Source organism: Camelus bactrianus, unplaced genomic scaffold (assembly GCF_048773025.1).
Source record: "Camelus bactrianus isolate YW-2024 breed Bactrian camel unplaced genomic scaffold, ASM4877302v1 HiC_scaffold_9, whole genome shotgun sequence".
In the NCBI taxonomy this organism is placed as follows: Eukaryota; Metazoa; Chordata; class Mammalia; order Artiodactyla; family Camelidae; genus Camelus; species Camelus bactrianus.
The window spans coordinates 11662-22500 of record NW_027413984.1 but is presented as its reverse complement, the minus strand read 5'-3'; the positions used below and the strand labels follow the sequence as shown (position 1 = coordinate 22500).

The window sequence follows — 10839 nt, the reverse complement described above, 5'->3', positions numbered from 1 at the left end:
TAAAACAGAGGATTTTAAAAGACGGGAGAAAGAAAAGGTTTGAAGACAGTGTGTAATCATGAATAGAAGAGTAAGTGGGCAGAATAGCGATCGAGTTGAGACGTCTTTTAATAACCTTAATAAAAAGGAGGAAAAAAATCGAGAAACAATATTTGAAACCTGTGAATAACCAGTAACAGGAGATCAAAACCAAGAGAATGAAAAAGGGAAGGGGGTGGATGTTTAAAAATAATAATAATGAAAAGACTTGAAATGAAACATTTAAAAGGGATTAAAACCGTAAACGTATACGACTGTTCAAAAGTAAAGGTTAAAAGGGTAACAGAAGGTAAAACCGATATAAAAGAGATTAAAAAAGAAAAAGGAAAAGAAAAAAAAAAAAGAGGAAAAAAAAAAAAAAAAAAGGATGTGTTCTCCTGGAGACGGTGCGCTCTTAACGGTTTCACCGAGAAGTCTTTCTGTCGTCGCCCTGTTTCGTGAACTCAGCTTGCTGTTTCCGCGGGCCCTCTGTCGGCGCCCTCGTCTGTGCTGCCCTCGGTGCCTGTGGGCAAGTAGATCGCGCCCCCTCCTGGCACCGCGGTCGGATGCTGCGTTCCTGCCGGGAAGGAGGGAGGGTGGCTGGCCGCCTGCCCTCTCCCGGCGCCGGTCGCTCCGCTGCTCTGTGCGGCTGTGTGCTCCGCCTCGGGTCGGCGCTCCTCTCCGTAGGTGGGCTCGGGGAAGACCGTGGAACCGCCCCGCCCCTGCTGCATTCCAAAACTCGGCTCCTTCTTAGTCTTGGTGGCGCGAGTTCTCTGAGGTACCGGGGCAGATATATAATATCTGCCTCAGGCTGAAAACGAGTCTCAGTCCTGCCTAGGAGGTTGCAGAGCCCCCGGGTGCGGATTCGAGTCTCGGCCCCGCCCCCGCTCCCGCCCCCGCCCGCGCGCTGCGCGCCGCGCGCCAGGGGCTATGGCGGCTGTGGCTGCGCCCCGCCTCTCTTCTCGCGAGAAGGGCCGGTGATGGCGCCGCAGGTCTGAGGAGATGGAGGCTACGGCGCCCCTCTCCCCAGGGCACACCGGCCGTGTTGCTTTGCCTTTCTTTCCCCGTAATGGACGGGTTGGGGGGGCGGGTTGTTCTGCTCTGTATCCCCTCCCGGCCACGGCGCGTGGTGCCGCCGCCACGGTCCTCTGCCCGGCTCGTGCGGCCTGTCCCGGCCCCCGGCTGCCGGCCTGCGACTCGGGCTGGGTGTCGCGGGGACCCTCTGTGCCCGTTTCACTTGGGTCGGTCGGTCAAGGGGCGCTCCGGGCAGATCTGAGACTCGGAGGCTCCCCCACCGTCCCGTCGGCCTCTCCGTTGGAGACGGGGAGGTCTGGCGAACGAGCCCTATTCCTCCTCTGCCGGTCCCTCCCGCACTGTTTTGCTTTTGACTCTTTCTTTTCTCCTTTTCTCCTACCAGATTTTGGGCGTCTTTGTCTTTCGAAGAGGGCGGTGTTCTGTCGGAGTTCCGCAGGTGGTCTGATTGGCCGAGTGGGTCCGTCGATGTGAGTTTTGGTGTATTTGTGGGAGAGGGTGAGCTACGAGCGTCCTTCTTGCTTCTTCTCGGGTTATTTTTGAAGAGTAGGTGCTGGGGATTGAACCCTGGACCTTTATTTTTTGCATGCTAAGCATGGGCTGTACTGCCTGATCTCTAGACCCTCCCCACCGCAACCCCCCCCTTTCCCACCGCCTCCATAGTACTCGATGAATCTCCTACCTAGATATCCATGCTTCCTTGGAATAGGGCCGTCGTTTTCTTCATCGGATTGATGCACGTCTGTGGATTCGTCTCGTTTCTCTCCACTGCGGTGGGTGGCATCGGGGCGTGGGGTGGGGTGGAGTGGCGTGGGCTGGGAACAGTTCTTCACGTGTAGAGGTGGAGCGGAGCGATGAGGATGGTGACTGTTTCCCCGAGTGCTCGCGCCGGGTGATGGAGGCCTGTGGTCTGACTTGGAAGAGGACTCGGGTGACCAGAACAGAGCCCGTGTGGGGTCGTTGTGGAGGGAGGAACTCCACCCCCCCCCCCAGCCCCAGCCAAGGCACTCGTACCTCATCGAGGGACGGTCGGCCGAAAACAAACGAAAGCTGTCAGAGGTTTGGGGGTGGGGGTGAAGGGGTGTGTGTGTGTGTCTGTGTGTGTGTGTGTGTGTGTGTGTGTGTGTGTGTGTGTCTGTGTGTCTGTGTGTCTGTGTGTCTGTGTCTGTGTGGTGTGTGTGGTGTGTGTGTGTGGTGTGTGTGTGGTGTGTGTGTGTCCCCGTTCCCCGTACCACGGTCTCTGGTCGAGGCCCCCCCGAGCGGAGAAACGCACGCCAGGCCGTCCGTGCTCCTGGTTGTCCGGCCGCGTGTCCCTGCCACCCAGAGATCCCGAACCGTCCCGCTCGCTCCCCTGCCATGTGCCATGTGCCATGTGCCACCTGCCTGTCGGCCGGGCGCTATTTTAGACCCTGCGAAGAAGTCGACCGGACGGACGGGCCGGGCCGGGCCGGGCCGGGCCGGGCCGGGCCGAGCCGAGCCGGGCCGAGCCGATCTGAGCCGAGCCCGTCCAGGCTGGGGTGGGTGGTGCTGGGTTCAGAGGAGTGGGGTACAAGCGGGAGGCGGGCGTCGATGGAGGGGAGGGGGAGGGGGAGGGGGAAGGGAGAGGAAAGGGGAGGGGAGGGGGAGCAGGGATGACGATGGTCTGGGGCTTGGCGTGTGGGGTGGGGGTGGGAGGGATGGTAGCCATCCTATGACTTTCTCTCCCTACCCCGCCTTTTGCAAGTCTGTTCGAGTGACAAGGTGGTGCTGGTTTCTGGCTGGTGCACACCATAGTGATTCTGTTCTTCTTTTTCCTGGTCTTTTTCAGGAACCCTCGTCCCGAGGGACTGAATCTAGTGCCCTGTGCTGCGCGGTACGACCTAGGGGTCGAATCTGCCAGGAGAGGACTTACAAGGATTTCGAGGATCCTGGAAAACTGCTACCATCCAGAATCCTACATGGATGTTCAAGATCTTGTGGATGGACGGACGGACGGAAGACGGATCGAATGGAGGCCCCGCCCCATCCCCTGGACCCCTTGGCCCAGGAGGATCGTGATGGGTCTGGAAAGGACTCTTCCGACGAGGGTCTCGGGATGGACTTTCTCGGTCTGCGGAAGGTGTTTCTGCACAAAGAGGAAGAGAGGGGCGTTCTCGGCCAGAGAGCCCGAACCGCCTCCTTTCAGGGATCCGCTCCAGTCAGGGTTGGGGTCGGGGTCAGAACGCAGCCACCGACAGCTCCCCTCCCTCGTCTTGGCTCTCCAACTTGGGAAACCCTCCTCCCTGCCCCCTCACCCATCTTCTCGTCAGCCGGCCTCCAGCTTCCCCGTGCCAACCACCTCTCTCATGCTGCCGGACTTTCCTCCTCCTTGGGCTGCCAGGAAGCTCTCCCGCTCCTCCACGTGCTTTGGCTTGGAATCCCTGACAAACACAAGCGGTGCTGGTGGGCGGGGCCGTGGGCGGTGGCAGAAGGACTCCCTTCATCTTATGGGAGCGATTTTTATCTCCATAGAGGTGGCGATTGAGAAAACACATAAAATCACTCAGAAGAATACCCATGTGTAGTATCCCTGACCTAGATCCGTGTCTGTCTGTCTGTCTGTCTGTCTGTCTGTCTGTCTGTCTCTCTCTCTCTCTCTCTCTCTCTCTCTCTCTCTCTCTCTGCCTCTCTCTCCATTTCGCTATTCTCTGTGTGTGTGTGTGCGCGCGCGCGCATGCGTGTCTGTCTGTCTCCCTTGTCTCTCTTTCCTCTCCTCTCCCCTCCTCTCCTCTTCCCTGTTCTCCCCACTTCCCCCTCACCCCTCCACTCCTCTCTTCTCCCCTCCACTCCTCTCCTCTCCCTCTTCTCCTCTCCCCTCGCCTCTTCTCATTTCCCCTCCCCTCCCCTCTTTTCCCTCCTCTCCTTTCCTGTCCTCTCCCCTTTTATCCCTCCTCTCCTCTGCTCTTTCTCTCTCTCTCTCTCTCTCTCTCTCTCTCTCTCTCTCCCTCCCTCTCTCCCTCTCCCCCCCCTTCACTTCCCTCCCTCCTCCCTACCCCCCCAACCCCTACCTTCACAGGGCCTCATAGATTGCAATCGGTTTCCATGAAATGTGATGAAGAGGGAATGAATTTTAGAATGATATCCCCATGCCATCGAATCCTTCTTCCCCAGGGATAGCGACTTATTTGTGGTCGTGTTTGTTTTTGTTTTTCTTGTTGTTGTTTTGGGGCGCATCGAGGGCGCAGGAGGCGTTGGGAGTGAGGGTGATGTTTCTCTTTCTGTCTGTCTCCTCCTTAGGACGGATTTTAAGAGGAGGGAGGACTCACAGAAATCTACCATCTTGTCTCGTACTGCAGCTGTGTTTGAGCTTCCTATACGATCTGGGCGGAACACTCCCCACCCTCACCTCAAGCCGCCATTGCCGCCCCCTCAGCCCCCTGCACCCCCGTCCAGTCCCACACTTGGGGCGGTGGTTGGGCATGGGGGGATGTTGGCGGGGTGGTGGTTGGTGGGGGGTGGGGTGGTGGAGGAAACCAGAAAACAGACCACTGTGGCACGTGGGTGACTGGGGCTTCAGGGTGAAGGAGGATGAATAAAATGGCCGGAATTAGGCTAACGGATTATTGCTTCTTTTTTTGGCGGGGGGGGGAGGGGAGGATCATTAGGTCATTCATTCATTCATTCATTCATTCACTCATTCATTTGCTGGGGGGGGGTGTCATTCGGTTTCTTATGCTCGCCCTGAAAACGGTCAACTGTCCTGACTGACTGGTTGCTGCTCACGGTTCCAGGCCTGTTGTTGAAACTGGAAGCTATCGATCTTACTGTTTCTACTGTATTTCACTCATTGAAAGTCATCATCATGCTGGGTCTCTGAGTCTTTCTCCGAGGAGAAGGTCGGTCACGGGACTAATGACCTGACAAAATAGCCTGAGTGACCAAGAAGGCCACACCTTGAGTGCTTATGAGATAACGAGATCTAACCACCAGCCTCTATAGAATGGGTCACCTGGAGGCATCGTGACACCATTCTGAGTCTTCTGATGAGAAAACGATTCTGTGGATGGTGATCGATGCCCGATTGTTTGAGCTATGGCTCTAGAACCACCCCACCCACTCCATCCCCAAGGTGGGTACACAGTTTTGAAGACGCTAGCCTGCTGTGAATCCCCTTTGCCCGGCAGAGCGATAAAATGGCCTCTTTGCTTCTAAGCTCCGAGACCTTGTCTCTGGATTCTTGGGCTCGTCGGGGACGGGGGCCGATCTTTTGGCAACAAGCGTGCTTCAGAAACAGCGGATGCCCGAGAAGGACACTCTGCCTCTCCCTCTTCTTCCGGGCCTGAAATGGGGAGGAAAAAAACATCGCTTCCCCTGGAAGCTGGAGTCCGGAACCCGCCATCCGGAGGGACTTCTGGCTTGGCCTTCTCCTGGGGTGGGGGGGGGAGGGCACGCCACTGCACGTGTTCTTTGTCAACTCCCTGTTTCTCTCTTCTCGAGTTATCTCTTTGGGACGGCTCCCACACTGGGTGAAAACAGACAGACAGGCTGGTATGTCTCCCTACCCCACCCTTCGCCCCCAAATGACTGATCTCCTGTCCCATCAGAATCACCACTTGTTTTCCAACGTGGCTTTCTTGGATCCTGGAGGACTTGTAAAGGAAAAGCCCAGCTGGGCTAACAAGCTAAAGTCACAAATCTAAGTGTGATAAGTGTCCGTTTACTGATCTAAGTTCTGCTGGGCTAACTCGTAAATCTGAAGTTTAGTGTCAGTTTACTGGGCTAACAAGCTAACTCGTAAATCCAAGCTCAACAAGTGTCAGTAACGTGATCTGTTCCAAATTGATAAGCTCCAGTGTACTGATCCTTTGCTTTTTGTTGTTTGAGCCTTATTGGCGAATAGACCCATATTTGTAATTAACCCTATGAAACCTCATGTGCACGTCTTGGAGGTGCTCAGAGCTTCGGAGCAGAAGCCCCTCTGAGCCCGCCGGCGTAATAAATCTGAGTACTCCAACCCTCCGAGTGGTGCTTGTTTCTTGGCTGGCCTGTCATTTCCGTAACAGACTGATATCAACTTAGAGCCAAGATGGGCGCAGAACTGAAGGAGCTTCTCGGCTGGCCTAAGAAGCCTGTCGTCGTGATGTGGGAGGCATTCTTTACGAGGGACCTATCTGATTAAGTGCTTGACCGCCTTTTGGACTTTGAACCAACTTGGAGATAGGAACTAGGATGAGAGGGCACCCGAAATAGCTCAGCAAACTCTTCTCCATCCTTAGAAGACAGACAGACAGACAGACAGACAGACAGACAGACAGACAGACAGAGTGTGTGTGTGTGTGTGTGTGTGTGTGTGTGTGTGTGCGCGCGCTGCGCGCGCGCGTGTTTGTGCGCGTGCGGGGGTGTGGGAGAGGGAGGAGATGACGTCAGCGTACTGGACACTGTTTCAGTGACATGGGGAGTGCTGTCAACTAGGAAGGAACGTCATGTATTCTTCAGCCTTGTGTCTGTACAGGTGGGTACACTCAGGGTTCCAGAAAGGATGGGATATTCCTGGCAGTCGTCTACTGCCCTGGCATCGAGGGCTGGCTGGCTGGCTGGCTGGCTGTCATCCAAAGTGGAGGCTCTCGTGAAAGGGACGGAACCGAGTCCCGAGGAGATGCCTCCTTCACTGACTTTCATGTAAACACAGTGGACCACAGCCTCCGGAAAGAGGGTGGGTGGCACACGTGGCCCCAGTCTGTTCTGTCCATTCGGCAAATGGCCTGGGTTAGGGGAAACCCAGCATGGCGACCATCCGACAGGCCGACCCACTGACCCACGGACGTGCTCGGTTTCTCCCAGCTTCCTGGATGACCTCCCCCACCCACCCCCACCCCACCCGCATTCCTTCACCCACCGTGGTGTCTGGTGTCAGGGCACTTGGAAGATGACTCCCATTGTTCAATAGACAGGGGCAGGAAGATTCCTATAGGACCGCAAAAACAGTCAACTGGCCATACATACATACATACGTACAAACTTTTTGTCCCCAGAGGCCTCAGACCTCCTCTCTCTGGACACGCTGAACCCCAGTAACTGGCCCCCATTCAACTGCCACATAGTAGGGGTCATCCAGACGTTCTTGGGATGGTAGGTATGACTTCCAAAGGGGTTGAAGCCTTCCTTCCCCCGCTGCAAGCCTGATGCCATCAGCATGGCCAGGACACTGCTACAAACAAACAAACAAACAAACAAACAAATAAACAAACAAACAAACACACACACACCACCACCACCACCACCACCACCACCACCAACAACAACAACAACGACAACAAAAGACAAACACATGCGTATGTGACTTGGGGACATACTTTCCGCAGCCTCCAGGGACGAAGGCACCCGCTTCGCTGGGTAAATCCTACGAGGCTTCACTAAAGCGCTTGCCAACTTACTTCTCAGAAGGATCGATCTCTGCCCCCATCACCCGCCATCATCAGGCAAGGTCGTCAGAATCCATGGGAGATATAGACTAGAAGAAGAAGTAGAGGAAGGAGGAGGAGGAGGTGGAGGAGGAGAATCAGTGACATGAGGTGTGTACGACTTCTTGTCTCCAAGAGGATTGAGTTTTAAATTTTTTTCTTTTCAGATACAAGGGAAAATAAACTTTTGTTTTTTCCCCTTCCTTCCCTTTTAGAGGCGGACACCCACATGGTAACTATCATACCTCTGTCAGCAGAATGGAATCCTTTCTCTTTTTCTCCCTCCCTGACCCTTCTGGGATTCAGAAATCCTCCGTGAGGATTTTTCTATTCTTGGCAGCAGAGTTATTAGCATCATTGACTTGGAGGCAAAAACTTAGGTTTCCATTAAACTGGGATAGACATGCATGGATAAGAGATACTAGTGCTACTCGTTTTCCTTAGGGTTCCCCTGTGTCTGTGGGGTGTGTGTGTGTGTGTGTGTGTGTGTGTGTGTGTGTGTGTGTGTGTCTGTGTGTCTGTGTGTGTGTCTGTGTGTCTGTGTGTCTGTGTGTCTGTGTCTGTGTCTGTGTCTGTCTGCCTGCCTGCCTGCCTGCCTGCCTGCCTGCCTGTTTATTGTAGGAACTCTCTGTCAATGGAAGTATAGTTGACTTACAATGTTGTGTTCATTTATGACGTACGGCATAGTGATTCACTTATTCACACACACACACACACACACACACACACACACACACACACACACACACACGTATACTTTTTCAGGATAGGTTATTACAAGCTATTGAACATAGTTCCCTGTGCTAGACAGTAGGACCTACTTGTGTACCTAGTTTGTATAGGGTGGTTTATATCTGCTAATCCCAAACTCCTGATTTATCCCTCTGCCCTCCCCCGTTCCTCCACCCTACCCTGTCCCCTGTGTTAACCATCGGTTTCTTTTCCATGTCTGCGAGTCCAGTCTGTTTCTGGTTTGTAAATAGGTTCCTTGGAGTCTTTTTAAAATGGAGTTATTTATGTATGGATGGGTGTCTTGACTTACTTTCAGATCCCACCTAGAAGTGATGGCATAGGATATCTGTCTTCCTCTGGGTGACTGACATCACTAAAGCTACGGAACGCTTCACGTATGTGCGTGTGTCGTCCACGTTCAGGGGCCGTGCTGATCTTCTCTGGATGGTTCCCGTGTTAGTCGATGTGCTGTGGCAGCAAGCGCTTGCCTTAGGGTTTTTGTCTCAACCTGAAAGCCGGCCCAGAGACTGAAGGTCTTCTAGTTGCCTCCACTATCTGCCTAGGACCATCTCCACGAACGTTTCCCATTTTCTCTCACCCTTTTGTCTTGGCATCATTGAGTACTAAAATGCTCCGTCTCCTGAAGCCCTGCAGACTGAAGCTGGACAACGGGAGGTAAACGTCAGAGAAATGGCCACAACAGCTCCTGTGGAAACCATCCTAGGGCCTGTTTTTGGAGGAGCCGCTCAGAGAGTTGAGCCGAACACCCCAGGACATCATCAGAGGCATTTCAAACTGCTCGAGCCGTTTCGATGACCCCGATGTGTGGAAATCTCCTACCAGACTGACCCCCTACTCCCGGCCCTGAATCTGGTTTCTCATCTGCTCCAATGATTAACCTTTGTGCTGTACTTTGGTTTTCCACACAAGTGCCTCTTAGGCGATACCTGACTGCTTGCTCCCTAGGCCTAGCTTCAGAAGCCCATCGACACCACCGCCTCCTGAGACGAGATACTACAACTGTTTCCTTGAACAGACCTGTTCTCAGAACTAAGAAACTGGGTCCATGAAACGCAGGCCCTCTAGGAAACTATTCCCTCCCTCCTGCCCCCACACCACACGCACGCACGCACACACGCATGGACGCACATGCACAGTCAACAGCCCAGCTTTTAATGTGTAAAACTTCCAGGGAAGTTACAGAATAGGGAAATGTTGGGGTCCAGAGTAGGCTGCCCCAAAATGTGCCCGATGGACTATGCTGAATGAAAGGGACTTCACAACTGGCCAAGGGGGAGGGTATAGGTCAGTGGTAGAGTGTGTGCTTAGCAAGCAAGCACAAGGTCCTGGGTTTAATCCCCAGTACCTCCGGTCAAAAATAAATACATAAAATCGAATTCCTCTCCCCGCCCGCCCCCCCCCAAAGTATACACTGCTGTATGTCAACTCTGTCTCAATAAAACTGGAAGAAAAAAAGGAAAAAAAAAATGATTTAACAAAAGAAAGAAAGAAACAAACAAAGAACTGCCCGAGGCAAGAGGAACACTCTGGCCCTCCTTTCTGCCTCCCTGGAAGCAGGGGAAAAAGAATTTTGTTTTTTTAAAGTCTCCCATCCCAGAGGAATCTATCAAGTCAGAGGTCTGCTTCCATGCCCTTCCATGATTCTCAAACGGTGTAGTGGGGTTTACCCAGATTAGGAAAAGGAGGGGACTCCTTTGGCCTGAGACCAGGCGAGATTCTCCCCCTCCCTCCCGCCTCCCTCCGTGCAGTTGGGACGGGGTGGCCTAAGGGTGGGGAAATTGAAACCAAAGAACAAAAGCCGTTCAACAGAGAGGAGCCGGAGGCCAAGTCAAAGGCTCTGACCTGAGCACAGAGCTTTCTGCATTTGAATGAAGCGATTGAACGAGGCCCTGCCGAATGGATCCTCCTGACGTCCCCGCCCCCGCTTCCAGGAGACAGTCAGTCGATTTGGGACCGATCGGTGGAGAAGGCCTGGGAGGCGGCGGCGGCGGCGGCGGTGGCGGCGGCGGCGGCGGCGGAAGCAGCGGCGGGGGCGGGGGGGGGGGGGTGGTGCGCGGGCGGGGGCGGGACCAACGGTCGCTCCAACTCTGCCTGCCTGCCTGCCTGCCTGCCTGCCTGCCTGCCTGCCTGCCTGCGGGGCTGAGGCCTGAGGGCCACGCTGGTTCCTGCCACTCAGGGAAACTTCTGCGGGTGTTGCCGAAAGATCGCCCTCCCCCACCCCGTCCCTGACGAGCCAAATAACCCAGAGACAGGGTCTTAGAGTTTAGAAGAAAAGAGGCAGCTTGATTGCTTTGCTGGGCAAAGGGGACTCACAGCAGGCTAGTGCCCTCCAAACTGTGAACCCGTCTTGGGGTTGGGGTTTCATGCTTCTGTGGACGAACAGGTTGGAGCATGAAAGGGAATCACAACAGGCGGGAGCACAAAAGGTGCTCATGATCAACAAGGGTCTCTGATGAAACTTCCTCCTAAATCTGGATGAGTGTCTGATAACATGGGACCTCCTGGTGGTCTAGTAGGTCATCAGCCCGTGACCTTCTTTATCTGGTCAGACTCACCCGGCGGCACCAGCGCCACGGAGGAACTCGGGGTGGGGGGTGGGGGGTGGGAGGGGGCTGGT

The 10839-nt window shown here is 54.5% G+C and overlaps 1 long non-coding RNA gene and 1 other non-coding gene across 2 annotated transcripts; both read right to left on the bottom strand.

Annotated features, from left to right (window-relative positions):
* Positions 1 to 6467: 6467 nt before the first annotated feature.
* LOC141577051 (uncharacterized) lies at positions 6468 to 10256 on the bottom strand. The gene is made up of 4 exons (XR_012505484.1): positions 10065 to 10256; positions 8512 to 8862; positions 7362 to 7519; positions 6468 to 7216 (listed from the first exon to the last, which is right to left on the bottom strand). It is a non-coding gene; the product is annotated as an uncharacterized LOC141577051 (long non-coding RNA).
* LOC141577055 (U6 spliceosomal RNA) lies at positions 8577 to 8685 on the bottom strand. Its single transcript, XR_012505488.1, has one exon. It is a non-coding gene; the product is annotated as a U6 spliceosomal RNA (small nuclear RNA).
* Positions 10257 to 10839: the final 583 nt, after the last annotated feature.